Source organism: Stenella coeruleoalba, assembly GCF_951394435.1.
Source record: "Stenella coeruleoalba genome assembly, chromosome: 8".
NCBI lineage: Eukaryota > Metazoa > Chordata > Mammalia > Artiodactyla > Delphinidae > Stenella > Stenella coeruleoalba.
Window position 1 is genome coordinate 19,204,472 of NC_137154.1, and position 22,763 is coordinate 19,227,234.

The following is a 22,763-nucleotide window of genomic DNA, read 5'->3' on the forward strand; positions in this document are numbered from 1 at the left end:
GGTGGGAATGTAAATTGGTTCAACCATTATGGAGAACAGTGTGGAGGTTCCTTAAAAAATTGAAAATAGAGCTACCATAATAGAGCTGCAATCCCACTCCTGGGCATATATCCAGAGAAAACTATAATTTGAAAAAATACCTGCACCCCAGTGTTCATTGCAGCACTATTTACAATAGCCAGGACATGGAAGCAACCTAAAGTCCATTGACAGAGGAATGGTTAAAGAAGATGTGGTACATATATACAATGGAATATTACTCAGCCATTAAAATAGAATGAAATAATGCCATTTGCAGCAACATGGGTGGACCTAGAGATTTTCATACTGAGTAAAGTAAGTCAGACAGAGAAAGACAAATATCATGATATCGCTTATATGTGGAATCTAAAAAATGGTACAAGTGAACTTATTTACAAAACAGAAAGAGAGTCACAGATGTAAAAAACAAATTTACGGTTACCAGGGGGAAGGGGAGAAAGGGATAAATTGAGAGACTGGGATTAACATACAGACACTCCTATAAATATAATAGGTAACTAATAAGGACCTACTATTGTATAGCACAGGGAACTCTACTCAATACTCTGTAATGAACTACATGGGAATAGAATCTAAAAAAGAGTGGATATATGTATATGTATAACTGATTCACTTTGCTGTAGAGCAGAAACTAACACTACAGTTCAAATCAACTATACTCCAATAAAAATTTTTTTGAAACCTATATTTATTATCTCAATTTTGGGACAGGATTCTGGACACAGCTTGACTGGGTCCTTAGTTCAGGGTTTCAAAAGGCTGCAGTCAAGGTATTCAGTGGGTTCTAGGTAGAGCTCAGAGTTCTTTTATAAGCTTAAGTAATTATTGGCAGAATTCATTTCCTTGGAGCTTAGGGCTCATATCCTGGATTTCTTGCTGACTGTCAGCTGGATGACACGCTCAGCTCCTAGAGGCCACGTGTAATTCCTTGCCTCATCACGCTTTCACAACAGCCAGCAGCTTAATTCTTGGAGGCCAGCTGAGGACTCTCTTACTACAGTCTCCTCAGGCAGATCTTATATAACATTATATAATCGCAGCAGTGACCTTCCATCACCTTTATTGTATAGTGACTATCCCACCACTTCTGTCATTTTCTATTGGTCAGAAGCTAGTTACAAGTACTGCTGATACTCAGAGAGTGGAGAGAGTATACAGTGGTGTGGCTTGGCGTCATCTTAGAATTGTGCCTACCACAATTGGCTTGAGAATTTTCTTTTATGTGGTACTTTTAACCATGTAACCATAATTGCTGTTATCCTATTATAATCAGTATCTATTCATAGGACATACTGAGTGTAGAAACAACTTAGAGTCCAATTCATACATAACAACATACTGAATTTCAGAATATGCACATATTCACACATGCATAGATACAAAGATGTATGTGTAATTCCTTTTAATTTCACATCCTACAATGGGATTGGAATCAGCCGCAGTCCGTTCTATACACTTGATACCTGGACACCAAATGTCTTTATACTGGAGATGTTTTACCAGATGATTTCTTCAAGAGGGAGCTTATATTACCTTACTCTCACCTCAAAAATGAATGAGAAGAGATTGAGAACATCAAAGGAGATGGTGATTCCTTTTGAAATGCAGCACACTTTGTTCTTAACCCTCTGAAAGATAGCAAATCCTTATTACAATCAAACCTTCAAGACACTGTGAAGCTATCCTTCTCTCTAGGCTGTATTATCAAAGTTGGTTCAAAATAGATCTGAAACTTTTAATGGGTATAGATGTGCCTGCACGAGGTATGGTAGGTTGGGTACGGATAAGATGCACCGGGCTTTCTGGGAAACATGCCAAACGCTGGCTTAAGGAACCACTCTAAGGACTCTCCTTGCTTGGCTCCCTGACAAATAGCATGCCTGCTTGATCAAGATGTGGTGCAATGTGGTTGCTGCCTTTTCACAAAACGATAATAGAAGACAAGAGACAAAAGAGACAGGTAGTGGACGTGATTAGAGAGATAACAGAGCCTGTAGTTAAGGTGAGATGGCAAATGAGAACACCTCATCCAGAAAGGCTAAGAGTAAGTTGGGAGTTAAATCCTATTTCATGAAAATGATCACAGTAAAAGCCACCCAAGCCTGCCTTTCTGTGTAGGTGCTTAGAAGTACAAGTTACAGTGCCTCATCTTTGGAGTTGGCCAGCCTGGACTTCTTGAAACCTGGCTCTGCTAGTTACCACCTTTCACTAAATAACTTTATTAAGTCACCATTTCCTTATCATTGAAGTGGATGTAAATGACATATCGTATGTAAAATGTTTGTTGTAGTATTTGGCCCTAATAGACACAACAAAAAAACAAGGAAATATATAGAAGAACTTGTAGCTACAAAGATGGCAAAACACTTGCAGGTTTCTTCAAGTGGCTTATTGTCAGATGGGGCGGGGGGTGGCGGGTTGCTACTCAGGCAGAAGAAAAATTACAGTGATGTCTTAACTCCTACAATAGAGGCAAGAAGTCTCAGTCTTCAAGAGAGATCCCAGGTAATCAAACAGGTGATTCCTTGCTCTCCCTCTTACTCTGGACCTAAAGAAAGCAATTTCTTTATTCATTCCATTTATGTCTCTTTCTCTAATTCTGTACCCCCAAATTATTAGAATTCATTTTCTTTTAACCTTTCCACAAAGAAAAATGGCAAAAGGGAAGCCAAGGTGAAGAGTTTGCAAATAGGATGCTTATGAGCTAATGAAGGTCAAACAGACTGAGTCCCCGAGGAGAAGACAACAAAACTGGGACTTGGAAATGACGTCTGGGATAGAAATGGTCAAATGGTCAGCATCTCTTGTTTTCTTTTTTTCCGGAATCAATTTTCCATACAATAAAAAAGATGACGATGATGAGTAAGAAGTTAAATCACTGAAACTATGAATATGATCCATTGTTCACTTGCACTCATTCATGAATATTTAAAGTACTGCATTCTTAGCCAAACTAGAGTTTTTCTAGTCTCAAGGGACAAAATGTTTGGGAAAAAAACACTACCTTTTCTGCATCTGCTTTCCATTTCTTTTCCTCACCATCAGCAATGGTTTCTAGGATTGCGATAATGAGGAAAGGGACAAAACCTTTGTGTATGTCACAGTCTCAAATGCTTCTCTTTTCCCCTGGAGCTCAGAGCAGAGCATAGAATATGTGACAATACTTTCAAGTCAGTTGATATGGGGACATATGAGTTGAAACAAAAGACCTCTTTTCAGGGTAAGGTTTGTCCATATAACTTAAGCAATTAAGATCCTTCTTTTATTAATTCACAATCCTCCTAGATTGCATTTCTCTTAGCTTGCCAGCTTTTAAAGGCCACCAAGAGCCTATATTTGTGACAAACATAAAGTTGGGATAAACATGCAAATTGGCAATTTTTCAACCTTTTAACCAGTCAGATCAGCTAACTACTCTTTATTACATGGAACAGATGTTTCAAATACCCCCATAAAAACAGTCAAGAGAGGGAAATATGGGGCACACAGTAAAATTAAACAACCAAACAGGACAAAATAGCAGTATGAACCCTGCTTTTGGTAAAATCATATCATATTAGTTTTGTGGTCGATTATGGCATAAAAAACATGAGAACTCAAAGATTCATTGAGGCTAACTAGTGGTAAGCTACTGAAATGGGAAAAATCCCTTTCAGTGCCTTATTTTCCACCAAAGTATTTACTGTTTCGTATTTTCCTAACCTCTGTGTCTTATCACGTATTCCATCTCTTCCCAACTCCATAGATACACATACATAGTTATTTTATCTCATTCTTCTAGATTCCTTAACTTGTTCAGAAGAGTTTGTATTCTTTCCAGAATATATGACAGGATGTATTACCTCTAATTTTCAAACAACTCCCGAACGTATCCTCCTTTCATAAGTTCTTTTAGAAATACCAGATACTTGTGAAATATTTAAACATTGGGAGTTGTTTGTTGCTGATTAAAAAATGATTTATATGTATCCGTTTGGAAGCCCTATTCCCAAGTTAATGGTTTATTTAACTGCCATTTTCTTCGTTATCAATCATTAGCAAAATGTGAAGCATAGCCAGAGAGAAATAGGTTAAAATATGCCTGGAATTTCAAACTCTGGACCCCATGATGTTGATATCGGTAAAATTATAGTAGCCATTATATTGAACGTATACACACTACAGATGAAATCATAAGGCAATTTCATTTCTCTCTCCCAATTAAAATGTATTCATTGGGACGGGTTCTGCTTCTGCCCCTAGATGAAAACTTTCTGGAAATATTTATGTAATTATAAGGCACTGTGTTAAGTAACTGACATATTCAAATTATATAATGTTGAAAACTGTGAACTTATTTTAATATTGAGATTCCTGCCTTGCCCCAACACAGGCCCAGTTTTGGGTAGGAAGCCTGACATCACAGACTAGGGTATAGACGCGGCTGTTTTCTTCTCTTTATTGTCACCTAGTTCTCTTTCCTCCTCCTCTCCCATCTGTCTACTCTGCCTCCTCTTCTTTGTTGGACCATGGTTAGGGAAAATAGGTAAGAGGGGTACCAGAATAGCTTTTACTTGCTTGGTACTCTCTTGAGTTAACATCAGCATCTTTGGATTTTCCAGTCATTTGAAATCGACTTTTTTATGGTGGCTTTTCATGTGCATGTGTTCTTTGGTGACCCATCCTCCTCTCTCACTCCCCCCCATGTGTGCCTTGCTAAGATTGAGGATCTCTTCCCTGAAACATCACTGACTCCTTCCTCAGCCCCTAGGCATCCAGAAATACTTGCAGATTCCTTCTGGTAAGCTATTTACTTCTGCAAGCAAACCTCTTGCATAGGATCTAAAATATCTCCAAGTCTCTCTCATCAACTCCCTCAAATGTGTGAGCAACATTTGGTCTCTTGCCTCTGAGATTTTTCAGACGGGATTTAGACACCAGCCTCCTAAGTCTGCTCTACTGTGCCACCACAGCCCTATCTTTAGTCTTGAGATGAGGGACAGGATTCCTTCTATAATCTTCTCTTTGGGGTTGTTGATGGTAAGTCATAACCCACTGACATTTTACTCAAAAACTTTTCTCTAATAATCTTCTTAAATCCCTTCTTTACTAAGCTGAGGGTTTGTATGTAAGACCACCCGCCCCTTCCCTTAGGACTGGGACTCATAGTACAGCTCTCTCCAAAGAAATCCTCTTCATGGCTTTCTCCGGTCCATTGATACCTTTGCTGTACATAAGAGGTTATGAGATGTGCGGCCACTTATGACTGCCTCCATTGTAAATTTGTACTCTCTTTGGAATGTATCATCTACTGTGTCTTGGTTCCTTGGTGAAACTTCCATTTCAATATTCTTTCATTTATATAATAAGGTGTAGTTTTGGTAGTGATTTTATGAAGGCATAAAAAGCATTCATTTTTTAAATTTAATAATTATTTGAGTGACTTATCCTGCTCCAAACATTATTCTAGGCTCAGGAAATAAGATAGTGAACAAGCTACGTAACATCCCAATACTCATGAAGCTTATTCTCCTCAAGGCAGGAATATAGTTTTTTTTTTTTCAATGGATGGAAATTAAACAACAAAAACATGGGAAAATAAAAAACTACCAAGACATCTAAGAATACAGGAAATCTGGGATCTTTAGGAGAAAAAAAAGGGTTTACACAATGTGTGTCTGTGTGTGTGTGTGTGTGTGTGTGTGTGTGTACACATTACTATCAACGGAATTATGCATAAACTCAAGCTGATTACTGTTATCACTATACAGCCTCATATAAGAACACGTTTTGGCCAGATTATCCTCCCTTTACTCTGTGTTAAGTGAAAAAGGATGAATTAACCCAGGGCAAGTAACTTTTTGAAGAACATATCATTTCTTTTTTTTTTAACTTTTTACTGTATATTGGAGTATAGTTTATTAACATTGTGGTGTTAGTTTCAGGTGTACAGCAATGTGATTTAATTATACACATACACGTATCTATTCTTTCTCAAATTCTTTTGCCATTTAGGTTGTTACATAATATTGAGCAGAGTTCCCTGTGCTATACAGTAGGTCCTTGTTGGTTATCCATTTAAATATAGTTTTAAAAAGAGAAAAATAAATGAACAAATGTAATTTCAGAGAAAGGATATGAGTCACTGTGTGCAGGTGAGTAGGGGGTCCTTTGACAAATGTGTGTGAGGGAATATTGGTGAGAAAGTGACATGTGTACACGAGTTATTCAAAGAATGATTGAACCTACATTGTAGAATAATAATATATACATTTTAATATGAATAAGCACATCTGGAGAACTATGAATAAAATGCAGTGGAAAATCTCATATACATTTCTGGTTCTTCCTCCCTTGGGACTTGGGAAGAAACTTTTATGTCTTCTAGGGATGATTTTGTGATCTGATTCAATCAGGTTCCCCACCTTCCTCTTTAGTGGGTCCCACACAGCTGGCCTGCACTGGGATGTTTGTGAACTTGTAACAGGGCTCTTATTATATTTGTTGACTATTCTTAGTCTCTGCTAATGAGATCGCTCAGAGTTCGCTTTGAGTATCATGTCTTAATCACTTGATTTCTGCAGATGTTTCCTTTCTCCAAATAAAGTCTTCAAAATGCCTGCTGCTCTGTGCTCATTAACCTGGGAATGGCTTCTCTAACTCCAATTTGAACATTTTCTCTGACATCTGAGACTTCTGTCCTGATCAGGATTCTCCAAGCAATAACAACAGGAAGATGATTTTAGACTCCTGAGTGTGAAAAAAAAAAAAAAATCAATGACCAAATTTCCATCTTCAAGGGATTTTTCCTTTATGTGGAAGTATGGACTTCACTCTCCTGCAGTGTGGCATAATTAAGATCCACCCCAACTCCACTGTCTACCCAATTCCCGTCTAATCATTTCATGCTCAGTAAGGTTTAGGTGACTTAAAGGTAATAAAATAATTAGTTAATGAGTAAATGAATGAGTAAAGAGATGAATATTCACCAACTAGGATTTTTTTTTCTGATATTCTTTTCCTTCTCTTAACCCACATTTAATGTGATACAGGTTTCATGACGAAGGTAGCAGCCCGCATTTAAACAGGTACAACATAAGAATAGGACCAAATGTCAGTATAAACATCTACATTTTTCCACATGCTGTTGGTTATTGAGTTGGTGACCTGTATTTCTACACAATTGCCACTTTGATGGGTCACAGGAAAGAGCTCTCAGATGCGCAAGTGTTCTAAGCCAGAGCCAGAGAGCAGCAGTTCCCCTTCACTGTTGCCAGATTTCACACTCTAGGGAATGTATTTTCTTGGTAGGTTTTAAGCTTGCTGTAGTAAGGCTATTTCTAAATACTGTTAGTTTTGGAATACCAAATCCTAAATTTTCTTTTGCTCTTAAGAGACAAAAGAATAAATTACAAACCGTAATTAATAAATTGAAAATTTAGTTGCAGACACATGTAGTTTTTGATGTTGAAATCATTCTGAAAAATGGAGCTTATTTAAAAGTAAGCTTGAGAGGCACTTACCAGCAACAGTATTATGTAGATGCTCTGGAATGGCTTATGGGAACAACGTATATTGGAACAGCCGTAGCATAGGGAATAAGGACAAGGGTTTCATGTTGCTTTGTTCCTCCTCCCGAATCCAAGAGAATATTCTAGGCTTCTAGCCACATTCCCATAAAATGGCTCACTCAGTATGAAAATTTGGCCTTTATCCAGGGACTTCACAAACTATAGCACATTGCCATCTCTTGTCTCTGCCTTCATTGAACTCCTCAGATACCCTAAAGCTCAGTCCTCTATCAGAACTTCAACTTAAGGGGGGCGATAATTATACTTGACTTGAAATCATCATTTCTTCAAAAAACATAACTATAAGAATGGGTATTATTTTGATTAAGCCAATCTCTTTGTGTATTCAGAAGAGGTCCCAGAAGTAGAAAGGTAATCTAGATATTATAGTTCTGTAGAAGTTTACGTACATAATACATGTAAGTCATGGAGGTGGTAAGTGTCATATAATTAGGCTCTGAAACTCTGTTAGACCTGTTCCCAGGGTGTCACCTTAACCTGAAGAAAATGCATACTCTCTGACATTCCAGGGTAGAACCTGAATGGTATACCATTTTCAGAGTATAACCAAATCACTGAGGTTCTTCTTGGATGCCCCAGGGAACTGCATTGGGAAAGAATTGGAATAACCTTGTTTTAAAACAAGGTTGGTCTAAATAAATATAAATACATATATAAATAAATACATATATAAATACATAAATAAATACATAAATAAATAAAATAAGATGGGTTACTGGGCAGGACAGACTCTTGAAGTAAAATGAGATGAGGCAAAACCAACCATAAAGACTAGGACAAGGGCCAGACTAACAGAGAGGATAATATTTTCAATGGTCCAAGAATAGCTAGGGAAGTGGAAGGGATCTCTTGACACAAATGCTCTTGCAGGCATGTGGAGCATGGTGGCAGGGAGTACAGGAACAGATGCTATTTGGACCCCTACATTGGAAGGTGGCAGAATGCAACATTTTCGTTTCTTTTACAATCATCCTCATATTTCTAGGTAAATATTCTTGACACTACCCTCCAGGAAAACCCCTTAATTCTCTAATTCTCTCCATTCCTATTGCTGCCACTCAAGACCAAGCCATTTCTCACATGCACTACTTATATACCACTGGTACCTTCAATCAGTCCTCACACTAGCAGAGTGATGGTTTAAAAGTCTGAATAAGACTGTATTATTTTCCAATGTGGAATTCTCCAAGAGCTTGCAACTGCACATAGTATCAAAGAAATTGCTTTCCCTGACCTACCAGGCCTAACGCTCTGTAACGAGTTGAATGCTGGCTCCCTAAAAGATGTGTTCACATCTTAAACTCCAGAACCTGTGAATGTGACGTCATTTGAAAAAATGATCTTTGCATATGTATTTAAGTTGAGGATCTTGAGATGAGATCATCCTGGATTATCCAGGTGGGCCCTAAATACAATGACAAGTGTCCTTAAAAGAGACACCCATAAGAGAGCTGCATGGAGAAGAGAGGAAGTCTGTGTGAAGACTGAGGCAGAGACTGTAGTAATGTAGCCACAAACCAAGGAATATCTGGAGCCACCAGAGCTGGAAGGGGCAAAGAAGAATTCTCCCCAAACGTTTTTAGAGAGTCCTGATGGCATCTCAGTTTCAGACTTCTGGCCTCCATTGCTGGGAGAGAATCAATTTCTGTTGTCTTAAGTCATCGTGTTTGTGATAACTGTTATGGAAACCAAAGGAAACTAATATACTCTCCATCCACATCTCTTACTCTTCTGTTTTCTCACTTTATTCCTACTAGACTCGCTTATATTTTCCCTTATTATTATTATTATTATTATTTTTTTTTTTGCAATACGCGGGCCTCTCACTGTTGTGGCCTCTCCCGTTGCGGAGCACAGGCTCCGGATGCGCAGGCTCAGCGGCCATGTCTCATGGGCCCAGCCGCTCCGCGGCATGTGGCATCTTCCCGGACCAGGGCACGAACCCGCGTCCTCTGCATCGGCAGGCGGACTCTCAACCACTGCGCCACCAGGGAAGCCCTCCCTTATTATTTTTTAAGTATAACATTCTTCTTGTCTGTTTGAAGTGCTGTAACAATATACCACAGATTAAGTATCTTATAAGCAACAGAACTTATTTCTCATACTTCTGGAGACCTGAACTCAGAGATCAGGGTGCCATCATGGTCAGGTGAGGGCTCTCTTCCTAGCTGCAGACTCCTCATTGTATCCTCACAGGGAGGAAAGGGCTAGGGGTCTCTCTGGAGCCTCTTTTATAAAGGTACGATTTCCATTCATGAGGGCTCCACCCTTATGACCTAATCACCACCCAAAGGCACCACCTCTTAATACCATCATGTTGGGTATTAGGATTTAACATGAATTTGGAAGGGGGGTGGACACAAACATTTAGACTATAGCACTTCCTCAAACTTGGAGCATTCATATTAATTATTCTCTCTGCCTGGAATATTTTTCTTCTAGATATTTTTATGTCTGAGTTCTTTCTTGTCATTCTTGAAATTTAATGTCTCTTTTACAGAGGGGTCTTCCTAGACCAAATCCGTGTAATATATCCTATCAGTCATTCCCTGACTCATCACTGTTGTATTTTCATTTCAGTACTTATCGCTATCTGATCTTTTCTGGTCTGCTTATTATCTGTCTAAACCTTAAAAAGTAAGCTCTATGAAGGGAGAGTTTGTCACTCTCTGACTCACTGCAGAATCCTGAGTGTCTAGAATTATCCCTGCTTTTAGGAAGCATTCAATAAATGTTGAATGAGATGCATATTAGAAAGACTTTCAGTGCTGGAGGGGATTAAGGTGGTAATTTTGGATATCTAGAAATTTAAGGAACAAGCCAGACCCTTAGTCATTGAGGGCCTAGGTTATTGGATATGTTATAATAACAATGACTTAGACTCATGGAAATGGACAAGATTCCCATAGGAGGTTGCAAACAAATATGGAGGCATGATCTTGGGGTCAAATTGGTAACATTTACCAAAGTAATTAGAGTATAGATTATAAGCTATTGGAGCATAACATCAGAGCTAACTCTGAAACAATGATGTCATCAAGCCGAGTATGAGAATTAGGCTGAAGAAGATGGCTAGGATCTGTTCTGCCTATCGGTGGAGGTCCATCATCTACCATTAAATGGTCCTAAAGACTAACAACACCGGGAACAAGTCAGGTATGGGCAATAAGAGGCAAAACTACAACTCCCAACTGCTTTGGCACAGAGGAGACTTGGCCTTCTGATTAGCTGGGTATAATAATTTTCTAGTGAACTAGCTCTAGAGAGCTAGATTCTTCCCAATAGGGCCAGCTTCAAATTAGGTTTCAATTTCCTTCAATATAGGTTTACATTTGAATGTGGCAACTTAAAATGCTCCAATCTGCTCTCAGTGGTGCTACAGCATTGTTATGTAAGAGAGACCATATCCCACGGGGGGCTGACACTGAGTCCCCACATTATCTGGCTATGAGAGCTGGACACAGAGGACATCCTGGATGATGCAATTATTCAGACTTCCGTACCCTGTCTACCTTACCAGCAATTAAAAAGCTTAGTGAGGACATCCTAGTCCAATTCAGAAATTAAGGACTGCATATCATCTGAGGATAATGAATGTTGTATGAGAATAAAGTAAACCAGAAAGACTGTCTTTTAGACAAACAGGAGGTCTTAGAAGTCACTCTGTTAGAACCACCATCTTTGTGAATTTTCTACAGGTTGTCTAGTGTTCTAGTGCAGTATCCTTGGGGGGCCTTTGTGACTGTCTCATAACGTTAGCTTAATGACAGCAGCCAGAGACCCGTGGAAATCCTATTTTGAGGCTTACAGTCATTTTAGAGTTCCCAGAGATAGGGTCCGTTGCTCTCCCAGGGCATAGCTTGTCTCCTAGAAGTGATTCAGCATTTTTCATCCCCTCTGACTTTCCCACAAGTTCTCTGTTGTTCTTGTTAGCTGCATATTTTGAAAATAAAAAACAGGTTGAGGAAGAGACCTTCCGTATGTTTGCGTCTATAGGCATAAATGTCGGGAAAATATGTAGAATGCCTGGTGGCTGAGATTTTGTGTAATTTATCTTCACTTGTGAGGGGAAATGGGATACATCACTCATAACTGTGCCAGTCCTGGTCCATTCTTCATCACTACACTCATGAAGATAAATGTCACATTTACACAGACCACAACTATCCTGTGTCCTTTCCGACCAGAGGCTTAGATCGGTTAGAGCAGGAGGTCGACCAGCTGCTGTTATTTGAAAATCAAGGACACTTGGTATGTACCATCTCCTACTCCCACACATCTTGGTCTCCAATGTGAAACGAGGATACCACTAGCAGCTAAAGAGATATTTAAGTAGCATATAGATTTGCATCCATGTATATCCTTCAGATACTTCATTTTAATTAAAAATTATCTCCTGTGCATGCCCAGAACAGTGTTTCCCAGTGGCAACACACTAGTTAATAGGAGATGGTCTTGATTTTCCCAAGGTGATAGGTGGTGTAATGAAGAGAATACTATGGGAAAAAATGATCACCAAATGACTTATCTCAGTGATCAAGTCAAGTGACAAAGGAGGAACTCAGAATAGAACTATGAGAAGTCATAATATTTGAGCAGCTATATTAAGAGAAAATGGTATGGATACCTTGATGTACCAATGGCTGTACCATTGGATTTAAGGCTATGACAGCACAAGTGGGTGACTTCTCTGCTCTGTGCTTGTGGACCCTGATACAGGTAATCAATAGGCATGTCCTCTTTATAACTCAGTACTGAACGTGCTTATTCTGGCTTTATTTTTAATTACCCTCCCACAATTAAATGTTTGAAGTTAGAAGACTTTCTTTGAAATCAAAATATTGGCTCTTTTCCCCTTGGTTGGTACATAAATGTATATATAATGAGAAGTAAACTGAAAAGGATTTCCATAAATTCCAGAAATTTGATTGGCAAACTGAGCATTCCCAAAATCATTGTCCCTCTTTGGAAACTATTAGTTTCAATCATATGAAATTGTTGACATCAACAGTTTTTAACTTAGGAAACTGCAATTTTATAAAGTTCGTTCTAATCGTACTGATTGATTATATGATTTAAATTCAGGGTGTACTTTCACCGTTGCTTCTTTCTGTATATAACCAAATAAGCTGTTTCATTCACTTAGTCAAGAAATATTTATTGAATGCATACTGTGTGGCAGTAACTGGGTTGTGCATGCACATAAAATGGTATATAGCGCCTGTCCCCATAGGGCCTGTCGTCTAATGATGCAGAAAGACACATAAGTACAACGTGGATGACTAACACAGTTGACAATTGCTCAATAAATGTTCTTTTCACTCTTCCCATATGGAAGTAATAGTGAAATGTGTTAAAGGAACACAAAACAGGCCATTTCCTACAAATTTTGAGAATTTTGGAAGGACTCACAGCACAAATACCTCCTTCTCTCCCTTAACATGTTCATGTTAAAACATATCTTAGGCAGAGCACTAGCCTAGGGATCCAAAGATTTAACTTACTGTACTAATAGTTATTATATGTTAGCTTTTTAAACTTGATAACATTATTTAACTTCCTAATACTTCAACATCTCATCTGGAAAATGAAAATATATATATAATCTCTTCTGCATACCTCCCATAATTGTGAAGATCTGATAGGATGATGTATGTGAGAAGATGTTCCAATTTGTGATGTATAATAGAAACAAAAGGTACCATTCTCATCACCATCTTTCTTGTTACCAGTCTTGTTTCTATGGTGATATGTAAAAGGTCAAAGTGGTTTATCATCTTGATTTATTTTCCATATCCAAGCATGATCACATATTTGGGACCGAGTACCACATTCAGCACCAGATAATCATTTTATAAAAGTGGGTATATTTTTAGCCACTCCCCAAGTATTTAGAGCAGTGCTTAAAAAACAATGAATGAAACTCTCTCAGATAATAATAATCGTTCCTATTATCTTAGAGCTTACGATATGCCAGGCTTAGTGGTTTATGGCAACACCTCATTTCATGTTCAGAACAACCTTCTGAGGTTATCACAAGTATTATCACCCTCACTTTATAGAGATGAGGGAATTGAAGTCTCAAAAGACTATGGGACTTGCCCAAGTCACAAAGTAACTACATCTAATGACAGAATTCATCAACTTAACTTCTGTAGCCTATCACATGCACAGATCTACTGAATTCATCATCATTTCCATCTTTGTACTCTCCTTTCTGTTTGATAATCCCCATTTTTGCCAGAGAAGTACTCAGAGAGGCATTCAAATTTTCTGGGCTTTAGTTTCCTCATCTGTCAAATAGGACTATTATGGGGCTCTATCAATAAACAAATCATTCAAACTCCATGTCTTCATATCGTTGGAGGAGACAGAAAATAAATACATATACGTACAGATATATATATATACATACATGTGTATTTTCTCTAGTTGTGAGAAGAGTGCTAAAGAGAAATAAAGAAGAATAAGGGGAGGGGATAAAGAGAGGTGGGGAAAGGGGCAGTTATATTTTAGGCAGCATCTCCAGGGAAGGGAGGTCCCTCTGAGCAGGTGACCTGGAGGAAGTGAAGAAGCAAAGCATACAGGTATTTGGGTGAAACATGGAACAGTTGTCATGTGCATGCATGGCTACAGGTCTGTCTGGGTGAAGAACGTTTCAGGCAAAAGGAAGAGCAAGTGCAATGTTCCTGAGAAAGAAGTGTGCTTGGTATATTTGAGGAACAGCAAGGAACCTGTGTGTCCAGAGCGGAGTAAGAGTGATAGTGGTAGCAGGATAGGATGAGAGTAGGGGAGATGCAGAAGAAAACTCTAAGTTGCCTCCTAGGCCACTGGAAGCATTGTAATATTACTCTGAGTGACATCAGAAGCCATTAAGCATTGAGCAGAAAAATGAATGTGATCTGACTTTCATTTTGAGAGAATTCCTTCACGGTGTGGAGAAAAGACTGAAGAGGGGCAAGAATAGAAACAAAGACACCAGATACTGGACCAGGTTATTGGAATCATCCAATTATTCAGAGAGATAATGGACTAGGATGTAGCAGTGGAGGTGAGAAGTATTGAGACTCTTGATATACAGGATTTCCATTGTACAAGCAATAGGATGTAAAGGTGATAAGGTATAAAATGCAAATTGGGGATGAGACCAAAAAATAAAGTTTCAAGGGGGCTTTGTCCTGAGCTCTTACAAGGATGGTTCCTGGAACCAGTTTCTTGACACGTGGTAAGAGGTTAAATTTTTTTTTGAATGAATAAGTGAATGGAGTTGCTATTAGAAAAGTCTTTGTCAGGGATGGAAGTTGAGTTGGAATCAAGAGTTTTATTTTTGGACAGGTTGGTTTTTGATGCCTTCAAGTGGAGGTCTTGCATTAGCAGTTACATATGTATACTGCAAGTCTGCGTTGCCAGCTAGAGATAAATGTTTGGCAGTCTTCAGTTTGTAGACGGTGTCTAAACTCACTACGGGATTCACTTAGAGAGTGGTATAGACAAAGGAGAGGTGCACTAACTGAGCCCTGGTGCACTCCAAAGTTTAGTGGCCCGAGATAAGGCAGATCTAGAGATGAAGTTTGAGCAGAGTGACCAGTGAGGTAGAAGAAGAAGAGAGAGTGTAGTTTCCTAGGAGCCAAGTGCAGTGAGTGTTTCAGGAAGGACAGAAGCGTCACCATGTCAAATGTTGCTAATTTTTGCCTAGTTGAGAATTAAGAATTAGCTACTGGATTTAGCAATGAACATAAACTTTCCACCTCCCACCTCTTCTTTAACCTCTCTACACACACTCATGGTTACCCACTGCCTTCCTCTCACATTGTTATAAATCCCAGGCGTGTTAACTTCTAACTCAGATTTCATATTTCTTACTGATGGGTTGTTAATGGTTCCTGGAACTATGAGATTTAGGGAAACTTCATCTAAGTTTGAGTTACATGTTTTTGAAATCCAATGATGGAAAATCCACACATCATATCTGAAATAAATGTTAATCATATTCAGTTTTATTTATATAGTAATAATACTATTTACTAGTGATGTATTGCTTTGAAGTTTGAGAAGGCCATTTACTTAACATTATCTGTTCCAAACAAAACTATCTAACACAGTAAAATGCCCAGCTTTGAAGCTTACACCATCAGACTATACCACCTGCTAACGCCTCCTTGTTGGTGTCAACCACAGACCCACACTTCCCTCCTCCTTATTACTTGAAGAGTTTAACACCTGCCTCCCTGATGTTCTCTCCAAACCTCCTCCTGATATAATTCTTGGTGATTTCAATATCTGTGTCAGTCGCGTGATCTTGATTGCTAATTTCATGGGCTTTTCCCATCTGCATTTGCTAGGGGCTTCCTCTTTGTACAGTTCGCACCAACTGTATGTCTAAGCTTGGGTTGGAAAATCTGTAGTTTGTTGGAATTAAAAATCATTTAGGTTACTCATTATGCTTTGCAAAACGCCAGCTCTATTGCTTTGCTCCAAATACTGTGTGGCCCTCAATCTTTGATTCTAATATTTAGTCTGCCATTGGCGCAGGAGTGTTGGGAGGGGAATATTGGGGAGATGAGGGATGGGTAGGAGGAAGAAATGTTAGTATCTCTCCTGTTTCTGGATGTGGAAAAAGATTCCCAGTTAGAGTTTGTAGCAAATGCCTATGTCAGATTCTTAACATCCCATTTGATTTTAATAATTCAGAATGTTTCTTTAACTATTTCCTCTCCATCTTCAAAATACATGATCTCATTTGATCTTAAGAGGTGGTTCTGAACAAGGCGGTAGATCAGAGAGAAAACGTGACTTGCTTAAGGTTATGCATCTAATAAGTCACAACTAAGTGTAGACCACAGATCTTCTGACTCTAAATGCATTCTTTTTTTATTGGCATTAAACAATGCATTGTTCGATATGGCCAGTGGTTAAAATAGCTGCCTTGGCTTTCTGCCCGGGAGAGTGTTAAAATACAGAGGCAATTTGATAAATATTGTCACCAGCGTTGTCTGTGGTGATGGTGGTAGCAGCAGATCGAGAAATGTGCTGAATTGTTCTAATGGATGCTCTTTCCCCTTAGCTTGGCAAACACATTTACAGCATAGAGACCACAGTGGAGAGCTAGGTGAGGTGATGATTCGTGCCAAATCTTTGCCACGATATGCTGGACGCTACAGCAGCAGCTAATGTGAAGTGGCTCATTATCCACTGTCAAATCCGATAACAGCCAAAGACTGGCTTTGCTACGGCACGAGCAACTGGTGGGTAGGCCAGCTACTGCAAACCACAACTGAATTGCAAAAATTAGGCTGCAGATGAGTAGGCAAGACATACTCCTAGTCCCTGAGCCATATTTACAAATTTCGGGTAGGTTTATCTTTGCCACTTTAGAAACAGCCTTCATGGTCCCAGCTTGACACCAGAGATGACTCTCCTTGGGATCCTTCTCTTGTGAGTGCCTCTCCCTTCAGTCATATTTTATGGGCTAAAGATGATCTCGGGGCCATGGTGGCCCATAGACAGAGGTGGAAATGTGTCTCTCTTGTGGAAATATTCCTGAAGCTGCCCACCCTCCACCAGCCAGTGATGCCATTCACATGAACACAGTTACCTTCTACTGTAGCACAGCATCCGTGGGTGGTAGTTCTACCTATATAGAGAGAAGATTGGGAGGCAGGAGGCAGGATCACTGCTTCCTGGCTCTATGAGTTAGGGTGATGTGTCTTTTTGTCTCTATTAAATTGTAAGCTCCTAGAAAGCAGGATCCTGGATTTATTTATCTATTTAGTCTAGTGCCTATGAGCCACAGTTTCCCCCTTACAAATATCTATCAACAAAATTAATGTATTCCCTTCTCAAAGGTCCGTAATTGAGCTACAGTTTAATCTCGTAGCCTCCCCTGTCCCTAGCACAGTGCCTGACACATAGTAGGTGGAAACTATGTGCTTGTTTACTGAAGGAACAAAGATATGAATGAGTCCATCAATCAGATGCTTCCCTGAGGCCAAGTTTAAGTCTCAGCACACCTCTTCCAACCATCAGAGACAGAAAAGTCATGGCTTCCAGTCATTCTTTGACAGACCACCAGGAATAATGCCCTCAAAGTGGTTGTTTATTTTGGAAAGCAAAAACTAATCTGAAGCCTATTTTCTTTACTTTTATATTCAAATGCCTATAAAACAGAATAACACCAGAGACCTATTCATTGCTCACAAATGATCTATGGGGTCATAATGTGCTTGCTCTTCCAGCTGTGCTGCACTTTGGTGCTATCCTGGGTTTAATTGAAAATATGCTGTGACCCTGGTTTTGTTCGCTGGGCATGGGGGAGGGGATAATTGGTATGAGGCCTCCGAAGAACTCCCTCGTAACGAATGTCACTTGGCTAATTTGGGGTTCGCCAGCGGGAAATAACGTGTGAAGTCCTGGAAGAACGAGACGCATATTATTTGCATGCAACTCACGTGAAGCTAATGATTTATTTTTAAAATTAACTTTTTATTTGGCCATACCTGTTTGTTGAATTCTAAATGCTGTGAGGATGATAATAGTATTGTACTTACAGCTTCAAGTCTCATCATAATTAAATAAACAGCTTATGAATTGCAGTCCAAAAAAAGGTCTGTAGTTCCACTCTTAACTTAAGGGGTTTCCATAGAAACCGTGGGCAGTGAGTTTGACGTTTATTGGACTTGAGGCTATATGTAGCATTGACAGTGCTCTGTTTCCCTCGGCCACTCTGTGTATATGTCTTTCTCTTCCCTTAACCTTCACAGCCATCTCTCCTCCCTCGGTCTTCCCCTCCTCCTTTTCCTCCCTCTCCCCCTCTCTTATTAGCAATGAGGAAGTAATCTGGACTCAGTTAGATTTAACAAATGCAATAATACTAAAATGAACTCTGATACTTAAGTGTAATTGTGTTATTAGCTGGAAATGTTTTTCTTCAAAAACAAAAGAATTGAGAGTGAAGTTTACTAAAGTGGCACATGCTTGTAAGAAGGAACCTTTGGCTGCCAGTTGAAAGTCTGCAGTCGACATATCATATGGCTTTTCCTTGATTTAGTTACCCCGGACTGACTGATGTGTCTCTTCCATCATAATTTTCAGACTTCTAAATGGAACATATAATCATTGCACCAAGGGGGGGGAAGCGGGGGTGGGGTGGGGAGGTGGTGGTGGGATGAATATTGGGAGATTGGGATTGACATGTACACACTAATATGTATAAAATAGATAACTAATAAGAAACTGCTGTATAAAAATAAATAAATTAAAAAAAATCATTGCGCTGATCATGTTCCAAGAGAAAGGAGGAGTTTATTTAGAAAGAAGACAACACACTATCTATTGTGTACCTACTGTGTGTCAGACAATTTACTAGGTACTTTCATTTAGGTCATCTTAGTTCATGCCGCAAAATTTACTGCCAGGCCATGTGCTGGAAGGAAAATGGATCTGGAGCTGGTGGTTGAAGTTCAGGCTCCATCACAGTCTGGCTGTAAGCCTTGGATAGAGTGTTTAAATACTCTGTCTTGGTTTCTCAAAGACAAATGAATATGACCACTTCTAAGAAATGGGGTGTTATTAGGATTAGACATGATAATGCAGTCAGTACACCATTGTAGTGGTGCTTTTCTTCGTCCCTTTATAAATGAGGAAAATGAGTTGCCAAAAGAGTGAGTCAGGTATCCAGAAGGTTACACAGCTAGTAGAACGTGTGTTCATACAGTACAGTGATTAAAAGGGGTGGACTTAGAGGGACCTGAGGTCAGTAAATAACTGTGCGATTTGGGGTAAGTGACAAACTAACAGAGTATCTACTTCGTGCATTTATTATGAGGATTAAATAAAATTGTGTATGTAAAGTACTTAGAGCATCTGCCACATAGAAAGCTGTGTGCTGTTTTTCGCTCTATCTTCCTCTCCCCTACAACTTTCTGATTTGTTTTGGTTTTAGTATGAATTCAAAATAAAAAATGATCTGTCTCCTAAGTCTGTGTAATACTTCTGGTTTTAAATTATCTCACGATTCATAAAGTATCTCAAGTTATCCTGATAACAGGGACTTCCCTGGTGGCACAGTGGTTAAGAATCTGCCTGCCAATGCAGGAGACACGGGTTTGAGCCCTGGTCCGGGAGGATCCCACATGCTGTGGAGCAACTAAGCCCGTGCGCCACAACTACTGAGCCTGCGCTCCAGAGCCCGCAAGCCACAGCTACTGAGCCCGTGTGCCACAACTACTGAAGCCCGTACACCTAGAGCCCATGTTCCGCAACAAGAGAAGCCAACGCAATGAGAAGCCCGCGCACCGCAACGAAGAGTAGCCCCCGCTCGCCACAACTAGAGAAAGCCCAGGCGCAGCAATGAAGACCCAATGCAACCAAAAAATAAATTAAAAAAAAAAAGTTATCCTGGTAACAATAAGGAAAGACAGATAATATCACATCCATTTTATAGGTTGAGAGAAATGAGATTCAGAGTTGTTATTTACAAGATCTCTGTATAGTGAATGAGGAAATGGAGTTTTTACCTAGTTCCCTAGGGTTCTTTTTATAATTAAAACTCTCAAAGTCTGTTCTTCTTAATTTGGGTCCCATGTTCATGAGTTTTAAAGCCTAAACCCAGCTAATTCTAACTCTCCATCTAATAAATGGTGAGAGGAGGAGCACTTTAGCAGGGAAGGAGGAAGAAAAGTAAGGGAAACTGCAAAGTCTGCAGACTGTTTTAAGGTCATTCTCCCAGGATCTGAAGGGGCATGCAGAAATATAATCCTGAGTCCCAGGCACAGATGAGGAATTGATTTTGCACAGCAATGTGCTTCAGTGTTGCTGGTTAGAAAAAAGGGCGTGAGTAGAAAAATGCAAAAGAAGCCAGGTATCAGTCAGAGCTGCTGGTGGGTACCTAGTGAGTTCAGAAGCGCGTATACAGCTAGGACAAGAGTGTGATGGGACAGGATCGCTGGAGAGAGCGATCTTTACTCTCCCTTCCCCACACACATGTCCACATGCACTCGCATGTATTCAAGACTAAACAGAACAAATATTTCTTTGATATCTAATCATTGTATGGCTTCAGAGAGCCCAGACCAGGAGCTCTGCCGTTTTTATTTGTTGTGTGCTTATGCTTGTTTTATGACTAGAATATTCGTTCTGTGTTGTCTTTGGAAGAATCCCTTAAAGTCCCTTTCTCCATTTTGTGAGTGTTAGTTTAGTTAAAACTAAATAAAATAATCCCTGAAGTCACTGAGCTAGACACACAGAAATAGCAGTAGATCACAATGTGCTGAGACCATAAGGACAAGTAATGGCACGACAGAAAACCCCTCTGTGTTGTGGAACACCCTCTCCTGCTCAAGATTCCCGTGGATGTTACAGGACACGTGGCACTGTTGCCAAATTAGCGGAACTTAATCTCTTATTTCTTAGATGAAAGTGAATTATAAATAGAAATTTTAATATTTTTCTTTCATGTCCTAATAGATCATCCTGGTAGCTTTGGGATTGAGGAGAGTGGGTAAGAAAAAGAATCTCTTCACGTGCTCTGGAAGGGGGTCAACAAAGTTTTTCTATAGGGGGCCAAAGAGTAAGTATTTTGGCTTTGCAAGCCATATAGTTTAGCACCCCTATACGATTTGGCACATTAATATGAAAGCAGCCATAGGAAATACAGACACAAATGGGTGTGGTAGTGTTCTGACAAAACTTTATTGACAAAAACAAATGCTGGGCCAAATTTTGCCTGTGGGCAGTTGTTTGCCAACTACTGATCTTAGAGTCTGGCCTACATCTCCACCCACCTTCTGCTTCTGCTCATGTGGCGGCTACACTTAAAAGATGGGACTGGGAAGTGTGAGAGTGACAACCGTATCATAATTGCCCTCATTTGTGGACTTTACTCTTGATCATACTTATTTTTGAATCAACTTTATCTTTCCGGTATTCCTTTGGCATAGTAAGAGCACATATTCTGTCTTCACTTTACAGAGGGCGCAGAAAGTTCAAGTGGCTTGTATCTGGTGTCACCCTGCATCTGTAATATCTATATTGGAATATGACTGTCAGCCCTGTGTTTTTTCAGTTGGACTATTCTTTCTAAAATGCGTTCTTTAGAGAACAAAGGAAGATGGTGGGAGAAATAACTGAGAAGCAATTTTCATTATCTAAACCAAAAACAAGTCGTTAAGTAATAGCTTAAACAGGGAGGCTTCCCTACTTTCTTATCCCATGGAGACACCATAGGGGATCCCGTTCTTTATTGCTTTTCATGTATATTCCTGAGTTTTTTTCATGGTGTATTTTTGGAAATGATGCATTGTAGGCAACTGAATACAGGGAGTTTTGGCTTTGTGCAGTACTGTGTTAACGGAAGCTTGTGCATGTTGGAAACAAGTCCTCATTTTGCAAGGTTCCATGGTAACTGAGAGCAAATCAGTTATAAAAGAACTGTGCAAAAAAGAGGACTTGGTTTCGATATGCATGACCTCTGGTTAACAAGCACGGTGCAAAATAAGGACTGCCTCAAGTAAATAAATAAGAATCCCATTTCCAAATGTCTGCATTTGCCATATAATTCCCTCTTTTGTGGTCATTAGGGGGAAACAAAGAAATCGCTGATTACAGTCATTTCCATTATCTGACATGTCATCTGCAAGGTTTCCTCATTATGCAATGTTAACAGTGTTGAGGTTACTTGAAACCAGTTCCAGGTCCAATTAGGAGGCCATCCCTGCTATCTGCATTCCGATTAAATGACATTGCCTGGAAATCAGAGAAAGAGTCTACTCTGTTTCCTTCCCTTGCTCAGAACTCGTAAACACAGACTCAAAGAGTTTCCTTATCAGGTTTTTCTGGGTCATTTGGGTGAATTTATTAAACTCTTAAATCATGCTGAAAACTGGAAGGCGGTGGCCCCGAGATCTTCAGTAGGAGCCAGGACCAGATGTATAGGACTTGCTCTGATGTTTTCCATAGTCCAAACTATACAGAAGAGAAAGCAGCCAATGAGGGGTCAGGAATCAGGGGAGTTGGTGAAATGGAAAGGGAGTCTCACCAAGTTAAGAATTGCAGACCAGAGATAGGAAATCATGCTATCGTGTCAAGCTGTATTGTAGCTAAAAAGCAGAGCTTAGCCCAGACCTTCATTTTCTCAAACCTCAATTATTGAAA

The 22,763-nt window shown here is 39.5% G+C and overlaps 1 protein-coding gene across 18 annotated transcripts in view; it reads left to right on the forward strand.

Moving 5' to 3' along the window:
* LRRC4C (leucine rich repeat containing 4C) overlaps positions 1–22,763 on the forward strand; it is a 1,468,103-nt gene that overhangs the window by 1,427,294 nt on the left and 18,046 nt on the right. The gene's annotated exons all lie outside the window — the stretch shown is intronic.